At 37.6% G+C, this 12,622-nt stretch overlaps 1 protein-coding gene across 15 annotated transcripts in view; it reads left to right on the top strand.

The window, feature by feature from the left end:
• Nucleotides 1-12,622, top strand: part of LOC126176969 (longitudinals lacking protein-like) — a 316,573-nt gene that overhangs the window by 6,039 nt on the left and 297,912 nt on the right. Inside the window, exons 5-7 of one of the 15 annotated variants that reach the window (XR_007535721.1) lie at nt 3-1,140; nt 1,429-1,520; nt 3,027-3,321. The exons of the other annotated variants lie outside the window; for them this stretch is intronic. The gene's annotated coding sequence lies outside the window, so the exon portion shown is untranslated. Of the gene's footprint in view, nt 1-2; nt 1,141-1,428; nt 1,521-3,026; nt 3,322-12,622 lie in introns of those variants that run through there. 15 annotated transcript variants of the gene reach the window in all.

Here is a 12,622-nt window from a genome sequence, read left to right as displayed (position 1 = left end):
AGAGGTCTGGCCACTGTATCGCAGACTGGCCACCTTCTCCAGCCGGTTGACTACACTGTCCTCAGACATAGGTTGTTCTAGCATGTTGAGTTGTCCGCGTTGCGACCGAAAGTACTCGGTCACCTACACACTTGATCGACACATGCGGTATGAGTGTGGAGTGGAGAAGCAATTTTGTTGTGCAGTTTGTATGAAACGATTTAGTCGGAGTGATGTTCTTCGTGCACACCAACGTAAAGCAGGTCACTTACCAGTTGAAGCTGGCTGGATGGGCTCTCTATTAGCTTACAATCGCAAGTGATTTTTAATGACACTTCACATACGAATGATTGCAGCAAATGGTAACATGAATTTTGAAGGTCTGCATTATCCTGTCACATAACCACTAATTTACTTATAAAGTTTTATGGTGCAGTAAACTTTCTAAGCTTTCATTGGTAAGAAAATATTTTACAGTTGTTGAAGATTCATTTAAACTGATCTTTTGTATGTAAGTTGGAATTCTGGTTGGAAGTATTCCAGGGGTCCTACACAAATAATGCTTGTACCATGTACTCTGATCCATTATAGAGGTGGAGGCCTACCTATTGTGCAGCTGGTGCTACAGGTGCCAGTGAAGATGAACATTAGTCTAACTCTGTGCCTCACATTAGCTTGATAACACATCCTGAAATTCAAAATTTTCAAATTCACAGGTTAAATATTGTCATTTCATATCAAGGAAATTACATCAAACACCAACTGGATGTGATTAAGCCATACCTGGACGCCTAAGTGTTTTGATGACTTATGAATTTCACACATTGTTTACAGGCATAAGTATGTTGTGGAGGAAGTACATGAAATGTGTGTGTGTGTGTTGTGCTTGCTTTACAGATAGCATCATCACATTATAGGCATATCCTTCATAAATCTAGGTTTTTAAAGGGCACATTGAATGCCTAAAATGTGACAAAGTCACATACTGATATCTTGTCATGTACTACATTGGAACAACAGGGGAGATTTGAAGCAGTGTGCACAGGTATATTTTGAGAAATCACTGCACTAATCTGCTGCATTCATGGAGAGCCAGTTGCTGATTGGGTGTGAACTGAACTGCTGCCATTGCCACATCAAACTTCACTTCAGCTATTGAAAGTAAGTAAATACAATCTAGTTGCTTAAATAATTAATACTGTTTGAATTTTGAAATAATTTATTTGCAACGCAATTCAGAGGAACAAAAATAAGAATTGGCACTTAGTCATGTGCCCCCCCCCCCCCCCCAAAAAAAAATATCTCTCTATCTCTCTCTCTCTCTCTCTCTCTCTCTCTCTCTCTCTCTCTCTCTCTCTCTCTCTCTCTCTCTCCCTCTCTCCTCTGAAATGTGTTGCTGGAATTTAAATGGTACTAATGAATTTGTTTTTTCCGATAACAATTTTGTAGGTGCGGCATTTGGTGTTGTCTCTTTTCAACGTGTGCCTTCAAGTTGGAGAGAATATTTCCTAAGCAGACTGCCTATTCTCTGTGGACTAGAGGTATGTAGTACAGCTAATGATTTTTCGATGTTAACCTTTTCAAACAAATTCCACAAATAGGAGTTTATTACAAATGCCTCAGTTTTATGTAGTGACTAAATATTAACCAATTATCTGAGCCCCCAAGTAAACCAGTTGTTGAATTGAGGGATAGTGTATGCTATGAAATTTGAGTGAAGTTTTCAAATTCCTGTACTGTATGATAGGGCGACTATGGTAAAATGTTGTTCGCTGTTCCCTTTATAACTTAAAATGCTGTGACTTTCACTGTAAATGCTCTTATTGTGTAGTTAATTATCCTGGTTAAGATAGTTATCAAAGCATAACATCATGTGGAGTCCTAAACTTGCACAGATTTGTTGAATAGAGGGTAGTCTCATTTCAGCTGTTCATTGACAGATGTAGCCTAATTTTGCTGTCCCACTTCATAGTAAGCTCTCATCTCTGATATGAGCTACTTCATATTTATACCAGTTCCTTTCATACTGTATCGCCATTTACTGATGAAATGCGAGTCGAAGTAATTAAGATTTGTTGTTCATTTTGTACATGATATTTGTGGCCAAAGAGGTGTTATCTTCTTTTGCAGTATACTATTACCACACACAGAAACGCTTACACATATAGTAATGTTGTGAATTTTTATTCTTTACATATTTGTAAAAGTGACCGTAAAGAAGTTTAGTTCTTTTTCTTGGTATGATGTAGACTAAAATTGGTGTTACATGCTGCAACTGAAACATGACTCTCCACTTACTCAAGTCCATTGACTTAGTTTTTTTCTGTTACTGTATTATTTCCATCTTGGGGAAGGTATTGTTAAAATATCACTGTGGATTTGCTCAGTGCAAAACACCAAAGCACAGCTCATATTTCTTCTGTTGTCAGAACTGCAGCAACAGCACAGAGATAATTGATTTAATTCACCTGGCAAGTGAATGTTACAGGAAATATGTGCACACTGTGCATTGGTGTGGTATAAATGCATGGTAATGTACTGGAAAATAGCAGTTCAGAACTCTCCTCTTGCAATCTTTAATTCAAATTACACTTTAAAAAGAGATTCATACTGGTGTTTATTCTCCAGTTGCAGATCATTTCTATTGTTAGTGTATTCTGGTTTATTATTGGGGTCTTTTTCTCTCCCCCAACCCTGATTCCAAAGTAATAAATGTGCCTGCTGTTGTAAAGTATACTTCCCATACTGCAACTTTGAACACTTATTGTTGTAAATTTTAGAGGGTCTGTGTTCTGGTCTTACTGCCACCTCTTTGCTAAAGTTTGTCTTGTAAATATAGATTAACAATTTGTTTTCTGTTGGGAGTTATAGTTATGAAAACTTCTATTTCTGTGGGTCACTGATCCATTTGAGACACTTGGCAACACATTACATACACCAAAATAATTCTCATGAATTTAATAAGGTGCCATTCCATTACAGGTGTGGTTATAAATATTGACTTTGCATCAGATTTCTCTTTAATTTGGTTCATGTCTTCTTTTCAGATTTCCAGCTCATGTCAGCATGTAGAGAAGTTTGTTTGCTGCATTTCATAGAGGATGTACACATAGGGTGGTGTAGGTAGTGTGTGTTGTGAAGGACTTGAAACTGTGAACACTTCTGTGACTTAGTGCCATCTGTGAATGAAGATAACTTTAACATTGAAATAAATGGAAACTTTGTACTTTACCGAGAGAGAAATAATATCTTATTTTTCTATTACATTGTTTGTTCTTTGTTGCTATATTTGTACAAGGCAGCATCGAATAAAGGTTCCATAGTTGTTCCTGTGATCATTAACTCATGTTCACCATCAAAGGTTAACGATGCAACTTAATCATCCAAGATCAATGATTCATCATACCTATCCTTACCTGTATTGGGATTTACACACATGCTATATGACTGCTCACACAAAATATATAGTCACACTAACAATGTGAAAGGTCATCTAATAGATGCTGGCAGTGTAAACTTTCGTAAGACACGTGACACTACTGATGGGCAGATGCTAAAAACTTTTCAAGGAGTGTTCAAAACAATTATTTGCATAGGTTATATTGTAGTTTCTTGGAAGAAGGAGAAAATTTATTTTGGAAATTTTTTCTTGCAACCAAATTGGAAAGAATGGTATTAGCTATTTTTCTTAATAAATTATGTAAATAAAATTTTTCATTTATATAATACTTACTGCAAGTTCTAAGACTGCAGGCAGTTTTTAGGGGTAACAGGGTAAATTGAATTATTGCATTTATTCTTGTCATTGGCAGTGTTAGCTTTTGATATTAAAACTAATTGTCTTGGCACATCTTTGGCTCTTAATCAAAGACGAGGTATGAGAAATGTTCAGATATGTGTTGTTGCTGCAGTGCTGCCAGACAAAGAATAGGGCATGTTCTTTGTATTTCACCATGAGCATATATGTAATTTAACACATCTTAGTGGTGTACACAGTACCTTGTGGCTTCTGTTCTTTCCTTATTTACTTGCATAACATATGTTTTATAGCGGAATGACGTAAATCCCATCATTTGCAAAACTGCACTTCGAATGCTGCTGTCCAGCTACTTCATTAATCAGAAAGTTGCCAGTTACTTCCATCACATGGCAGGCAGATATTGATTGTTAGTCTATGTGGTTCTGTGTACGAAATGTTGCTGGTACCATTGATAAAGGATTAGTTAATTTTACATTTATCAAAGCTCCACAATAATAGATGGTAATGTGTAAAAGTAAAAAGTTTTTTAATGGGTTGAAGTGGATATAATTTGTCTTGAAAGCTTGGTGAATGTGTGTGTATTACGAATGACTTGTTGACTTGCTGGAGCAACAGTTTAAAGTAATCCCCATTGTTGGTGATGCACTTCTGGGAACAGCTATGAGAGACCTTATTTAAATTTTAGGAACAACAAAAAGGCTGGAAAGTGGGTTGATTGACTGACACAACTCATCTGTTGGCCAGGAGTTGTGCTCTGGAAAGACAGTGTGTTAAGCATTGTTGTGGAGCAGAGTTGAGTCACCTTCTGTGGTGTACTGGAGGTGTGTGTGCTTGATCTGTTGCAACAGATTTGTTGATCTGTTGCAGCATTTACTGTGGTGCCCTTGTGGAGGAATTGTTGATAGGGCCATCATTAAATCTTCCGTGCAAAGGCGGTCTCCACAGGTGTCAATTTGAACTTGCATTTATTCTAGGATCAAAGAGTGGGGGACAAATTGGGCAAAGTTTGCATGTATGTGGGTAACTATGAAGTGGGTCATCTCAGTCAATTCCTCTTATCATTTGCACTTTCACATGATTCTTTGACAGTTTCTTCACTTTCTGTATGCTGTCCAGGGTGCATGCAGTTACAGTTCAAGTTTGAAACCGAGCAGCATACATGTTCACTGATCCATTTTGTGGTTTAGATCATGTGCACTACACCTTCACTCAGTGTGCAGTTGAAATACAACACACACAAATATTATTGCTACTCAAAACTGTCTGTCAGCAGTGTGATACTAGAGAATTTTCTGGACAGAGGTTGTGCCTCGTCACTGTAAATACTTATTAAATATTGATGGTTGGTGGTAAAAAGTGCTCAAAAGAGAGAAGTGAAGTACAAGCTATTATCAGTATTGTCAGAAACTGAATTGCATGCATTGCATCTTGTTGATTGTACTAGTGAAAGGTTGCTGCTTAGGCCCTTCCATATAGCATTGCAATCCATAACTACTGTCATTGTCTACTCTGAGATTGATGTAAAATGATATCATCTTACTTCAAGTCTTAACGATGTGCTCAGCATGACTTGATACTAGTTGCCTGTATGGCCAGACAGGCACCTGCATGTCAGTGCAGTGTTCCTCGATCATTTCTGACAGTTTAGTAATCTTGGGGTGGCACATAGTTTTTCTGAAGGGACGGGGTTTTGTGTGTGTGTGTGTGTGTAATTGGAGGAAGTGCTGCTGACGATTTACACTGCATTGGATTCTTTGGTAATTTTCCTTGATTGCAGTATTCTCAATAGACTCTTTGACAAGGTGCCACAAGCACTCATGTAAGGCTAAACATTTGTGCAAGTTAAAGCATGTGTAAAGGAAGTAACCAATTAGAACTGATGTTTGTGGTTTCTTTCTGTGAGGATTACCAGAATGTTTTGATTGCACCAAGGCGAGATGAAGTTGGTCATAAGATTATACATAATTTTTAGGAATGTTAGTGAGCTTTTGTTTGTCCAGGAAGTAGCTGTAATGTGCTACAATGAAGCTGCAGCAAATTTATTCAGGACAGTCTAATGTAAATGAGACGGATGAGAAAAAGCAAAGTTGTTTACTATTTCACAAATAATCTCTATAACTATTGGCTGTATTTATTGCACTGAGAGAGAACACTGCCATAGCCTTTGGGGGAAATGTTGTGTGGTTGCCTAAATGTCTATGTGGACACTTTGCAAAAAGTAGCCTGCAATCAAAGTGACCAGACAGAATCATTTCTGTTGTGGGATAATGCCTTGCCCACATTTTGCCAAGATGGTTTAGATTCTTGCAACTCCAATTTTTCCTCATGCAGTTCCCATATTTTTGGAGCCTTGAAGAAAGACAATTTGTGACTGTCAACTTTGGATCAAGAGGTGCACACCAGAGTATAATTGTGGCTTTGTGGGCAGCTGCAAAGATTTTTTCATGAAGGCATTGACTGTTTTGACTCTCTGGGACAAATTTTTTTTAATTGCAGCAATTACTTTTGAGGTACTGAACCATTTACTTTCTTTTTCGATCTCTCATTTCCATTTGACTGTCCATTATTGATGCACACTGAGGTAAGCAGTCAAACAACCACCATTCAGTTGTGGAATATGCATCATCTGTTAAGGTGAGTTATTCCCACACAGGTGAGCAATGTTCAAAACTTAATGAGGTAGAAGTTGATCATTTTAAAGGGATCATTTAGATTGGGTGTTAAATCTTAAAAGGGAAGGCTGTACTTCATTAGTGGACACACTGTTGGTAATTCATGCTGTTATTGCAATCGTACAGTGTTAACTGATAATACTGAAAATGGTATTTTTAATAAAGTTCATGGCAATGGAACTTGTCATTTTGTTGCATATTGCTTTAAAGAGTTTGTTTTTCAGGTCGATAATCATTTTCTCTCTCTCTCTCTCTCTCTCTCTCTCTCTCTCTCTCTCTCTCTCTCTCTAACACAAAAACACACACACACACACACACACAACTTGTCACCTCTGTAAACTTCCTTTAATTCTTGAGTACCAAGCTGTTTTAAAATGTACATGGAAGTATTACTTCCAGGACTATATTGGAAATATGCAGAGGTAGACATTGGGATATATATTTTTTTATGTTAACACTGTTGAAGCTTGCGGCACAAGGTACTTGTTACAATTGATCCAATTTCATAAAAAATGATTTCAGAACATGTAAAATTTTTCTTACAATCTTAGTTACACGGATGTATTTCGTGGTTTTTGTGTGGTTAATTGCAGATATCTGCTGTTTCCTCCAGATGTAAGGTTAAAAACATTTTATCACTACCTTCCTAAGGAAATATTTCAGTGTACATGCAATCATTTGAGTAAGTTTCCTATTTGAAGTGATAGCAGTGGAGAGGCAGAACAGTTACACTGAAAAATTTTGTGCATGTAAATATGTTCGGCACTAAGTTCCTGTATTTTTAAACTATTAAAGTGGTGAAATATGAAATGTAAGTACTTACCCTTGCAATGAATGCGTAGACTAAAATTCAATGAACTGCACAGTACTGCATTTCTATTATAAGTCACGGCAGGAGTTAAAAAGAACTACATCAAGTTTGAAGCAGATTCCAGAAAAAGGAAAAATTCATTTTCTTACTGTTCTATCAAAACGTCTTAGTGTCTCCAGCGAAAACAATACTTTTGAGTGTATGTGGCTGTTATGATTTGCTGGTGGCGTTTTTAGAAGGTAAGTAAGCATTTTCAGTGAAGAATGTAACATTTCTTCATATAGAAGACATACTGGAATTTGATTTGGCACATCACCTGAAGAAGAAACAGTATTTATAAAGTCGTTGGGGTCATTGAAACGGTGTTCATTCTACTAGATTCTTAAACTTTATTACCTATGACTGCACACTACATAAATTTGAATTAAAATTATCACAGTTGTCAAGACATTTTCAGAATAAAATGTGTGTTCATGGGTATTGACATACACGTTAAGCAGTTACGAGTGTTTTAGATTGTGTATTTGATTCTTGAGTGGTCAAAGAGCAAGGTGGTTTGGTTGTTTTCATAGTGATTGCTGTTCAGATCTTCAACAGCCCATGTTGATATCGGCATATATACTCTGTCGAATGTGGTGTGTTCAGCACATCCCATTGAAGCTGGGATTAGGGTTTCTTCGTGTTCCATTCACGTACGGCGTGTGGGAAGGATGATTGAATACTTTACTGTGTGCTGTAATAAATCTCTCGGAATCATCATGTGAATAATACATAGGGGGTTTTTAGTGTTGTCTTAGTAGATATTAGGTGGTGGTTCTTGAAGCTATGTAAGTTGGCTTTCTCGGGGTAGTTTACATCCAACTCAGGCTGCCGATTTAAGTTTCTTCAGTATCACTGTCAATACCCTATTTGGTAAGGGTCCCACCCACTTGAGCAGAATGGGGTTACAATAAGTGATTTGTAAGTAGGAGTATATAGAGGGTCTATACAAGGGCAATGTACTTGAGGGCAATATTAGGGAAATGGAAGAGGACTAGATGAAATGGGAGATACAATACTGTGTGAAGAATTTGACAGAGTACTGAAAGACCCAAGTCGAAAATGGGCCCTGGGGGTAACAACATTCCACTAGAACTATTGATAGCCTTGGGAGAGAGAGGCATGACAAAACTGTCTGGTGAGCAAGATGTAAGAGTCAGACGAAATACCCTCAGACTTGAAGAAGAATGTAGTAATTCCAATCCCAAAGAAAGCAGTTGTTTACAGGTGCGAAATTACCAAATCATTAGTTTAATAAGTCATGGATACTGGCACGTATTCTTTACAGATGAATGGTAAAACTGGTAGAAGCTGATGGGGCAGATCAGTTCGGATTCCATTGAAATGTTGGAACATGTGAGGCAATGCCTGTGACTTTTTTTTGAAGATGAATTACGGAAAGGCAAACCTATGATTCTAGCATTTTAGACTTAAGAGAAGGCTTTGACAATGTTGACTGGAATAATTTCAAATTCTGAAGGTGGCAGGGGTTAAATACAGGGAGTGAAAGGCTATTTACAATTTGTACAGAAACCAGATGGCAGTTATGAATCAATGGGCTTAAAAGGAAAGCAATGGTTGGGAAGGGAGTGAGACAGCCTTCAAGCCTATCCCAGTTGTTCAATGTGTATATTGAGCAAGCAGTAAAGGAAACAAAACAAAAATTTTGGACTAGGAATTAAAATCCATGGAGATGAAATAAAAACTTTGAAGTTTGCCAATGACGGCGTAATTTGGTCAGGCAGCAAAGGACATGGGAGAGCAGCTGAAGGAAATGGACAGTGTCTGGAAAGGATATAAAATGATCATCAACGAAAGTAAACTGATAATTTAATGTAGACCAATTAAATCAGATGATGCTGAGGAATTTGATTAGATAATGAAGGCACTTAAAGTAGTGGAGTAGTTTTGCTATTTGGGAAGCAAAATAACTGATTATTGTTGAAGTAGGGAGGATATAGTATTTAGACTGGCTACAGCAAGGAAAATGTTTCTGAAGAAGTGAAATTATTTTGTTAATCTTGTGTATAGACTAGGCAGGAAGTTTTTTGTGAAAGGCTAGAAGAAGGGATCAGTTGGTAGGACGTGTTCTGAGGTATCAAGGGATCACCGATTTTGTATTGGAGAGAAATGTGGAGGTAAAAATTGTGGAGGCATACCAAGAGATGAATACACTAAGCAGCTTTATAAGGAGATTGAGGCTTGCACAGGATAGAGTAGCATGGAGAGCTGCATCAACCCAGTCTCTGGACTGAAGAAGACATGTTTACAGAATTTGTGCTGGCATGGAGGTCTTTCCGTTATATATAGAACATGTTCTGAGCTGAGGTGAAATCAGCAGAGATTCTGCAACGAATTAGTGTCGACAATATTGGCTGGTTATTTTGTGGGTCGCTTGTACTACTAGTCTTGTTAAATGGGTGTGACCTGTGCTTTATTCCAACTACGCTAGTAATCTGGCACATACCCAAAAATGTGCACAGTGAATTATAGTGCACAGCAATGCTCAGTTAAACAATGGTTTATATACTGTACTTGAAATTGTAGCTTTCTTTACTGCTTGTAATTCTCTTCTAAAAGGAAACCCGTTATGCTAAACCTCAAACAGAAATTTGAAATTTTAGGTAAGTTAAATTGAGATTCTTCGCAGAAAGCTGTTGCTGCCGAGTTCAATGTTGGACGAGCAACTAACTATTTATGACATCATCAAGAAAGATTATGAAATTCGACAGTACTCACCACAAATGGATGGTGAGTTGGGAAAACGGAAGGTTATGAGAATGAAGAACGGGACGTAGCTGTTTATAAATGGTTCATACTATAACACAGTACAGGAATTCCATCAGTGGTCTGATTATAAAGGAAAAAGCAGCTGCATTTAACAAACAAGTTGGCTGTAGTAACTTGTTTGCAGCAAGTGAGGGTTGGCTATAAAACTTAGAAAAAATTAAAGGCATTCGGCAGCTGACAGTTACTCAGGAAAGTCGCTCAGCTAACAGTAAGGAAGCTGATGAGTTCGTAAGCAAGATACGGAAGACAATAGAGGAAGAAGATTTAACTGCCGATTCCTTGTATAATGCTGATAAAACAGGACTCTTTTTACAAGATGCTTCCTTCAAAAACATTAGCTGCCAAGAACAAGAAGGAAGCTTGTGGTTACAACCGACAGGAACAGCATGTAACATTAATGGTGTGTTGTAATGCAAATGGGAGTCAGGAACTACCGCATATGGTTGGAAGATCCCAATATCCACATTGTTCGCGGCACACTGACGTAAATACTCAACAAGTGCCATATTGCATTCAGATGAAAGTGTGGATGGACAGACAAAATTTTTTACTGGCAGCGAGAAAAGAGCTAAAGAAGAAAAAGCTTCCACTGGACGCTATCTTTATAATTGACAGTGCTCCCTGTCATCCTTCAGATGTTTCTCTAAAGTCTGATGGTATACAAGCAATCTTTCTACCATGCAGTGTGTAAGATCTAATTCAGAGCATGGACCAGGCAATTTGGAATCAAATGTCATATCGACATTCACTTCTTGTTTCCTTGCTGAATGAAAGTGAAAATGAATTTATAATACTACGCTGAAGGGGGTGGAAAGCAATTAATGTATGTGATGTTTTCCAAGGAGCCGAAGCATTGGCTAAATTGGAGAGCACTACCCTAATGAAGAGAAAATTGTAGCCATCCATTGATGCAGAGTTGGATCCAGTAGTGAGTGACCGCAATGAGCCAGTCAATTTGGAATTATCATTTACTTTGTCCAGTGACAAGTTCCCCAACCTTCCAGGAGGAGAAGTTGACCAAACTTAAACTGATGAAGAAATAAGCAAAAGCGTGCAAGAGGTAATGCTCAAAGTGATGAAGAGAACACAGGAGAGAACATGAAGATTTCTCACACTGCCGGTGCTGCAGCTGCCAAGTTCTTCCTGGAGTACATTATGCAACAACCAGATAAATGCAGTACCAATGTAATACTTGTAAAGCAGTTGTGTGATAAAGCATGCCACTCTCGTGTATCATCATTGCGACAGTTAAAAAATAGGGACGTGTTTCATGGTGAGTGGTACGGCTGTATAATTACGTACAGTATACATTCAAGGACTAAGTTTTCTTTGGAAATTAATGTATTTTTGGATTTAATAAAATATCTCCTCTGTTTTAAAATTGTATTCTTCGGTTAAATAAAGTACAGTACACAATATCCCCTATGTTTTCAAAATAAATTTCAGAAACTCAATAATCCGGCACTTCCGCTAATCCTGCACCCATATGCGCCAGGGATGGCTGGATTAGCGAGAGTCTAGTGTATTGGGCATGCTTTTCCTAGTTGAAAGAGGGGCTAGTTCGACTGCAAACTCTTGTGTTCAATTATAACAATGTGGGCTATTTTTCAACACGACAGACACTCATATTTATTTCATTCATCTTTTAGTGGTACAAGGATTTAATTGGTGCAATTCTTGTGGGTATTCCTTTGTAGAAGAATATGTGAAAGTGGAATTGCTTTGTTGTCCTGAATTTCAGTTTCTGTCTTATTTGTCAATGTCTGGATACTGACTTCAGTGCCACTAATAGCCTGTACATATGACCAGAATTTATTGGGGTTTTGTGAAAGATCATTTTGACAGTATTCTGCTAAGGCTTTACATGTTGCCCTCTTGAGAACCAAACACCTTTCATTTAGCATCTTTCTATCTATAGTCCTATGATTTATTTTGCTTATTTTTTGCACTTCTCTGTTTCTTTGGAAGTACATTTGCGTTTGACTGTATACCGTGGCTGGTTTCTTCCGTTATGAACTGTTGTGCTGGGTACATAATCATTCATTGATCAACTAGTCTTTGAAACTTGAACTGTAGTTCCTTTAAATGCTCCTGCTCTGTTCTGAAAGTTTTAAGTTCATCGAGATGGCACTACAGCTTTTTCGTCTACTACTTTACTGATCATAAATATACCTTTCTTTGTTGCCAACCATGTCATAGTCACTGATACAGTTTCCATGTGAACATCCTGAAAGAGGGCAAGTGTGTCTGTTGTGTAATTGTGTGTTTATTACAATTTTACGCCCACCATTGATATTAAATCTTGCCCAGTCAGTCTCTATCTAAATTTTGATTTAATTTCTCTTAATTGCAAAAATATATCTCCATTCCCCATTAGCCTATCTTTTCGATAGAACCTTAACTTTTTCACCAAGAACCTCTGCTTATTAGTTTATGGTTTCCACCTGCACATAGTATTGAGAAGGTAATTGGTTTTCAGATGAATACTTCTACAGTTAAGGATTTTAATACTCTCACCTTTGGGGAGGGGGGCAGGCATTCTTTTAGATCTTACCTAAGTACTTCCTGTTG

This window comes from Schistocerca cancellata, chromosome 3 (genome assembly GCF_023864275.1).
Source record: "Schistocerca cancellata isolate TAMUIC-IGC-003103 chromosome 3, iqSchCanc2.1, whole genome shotgun sequence".
NCBI lineage: Eukaryota > Metazoa > Arthropoda > Insecta > Orthoptera > Acrididae > Schistocerca > Schistocerca cancellata.
This window is presented reverse-complemented; position numbering and strand designations above follow the sequence as displayed.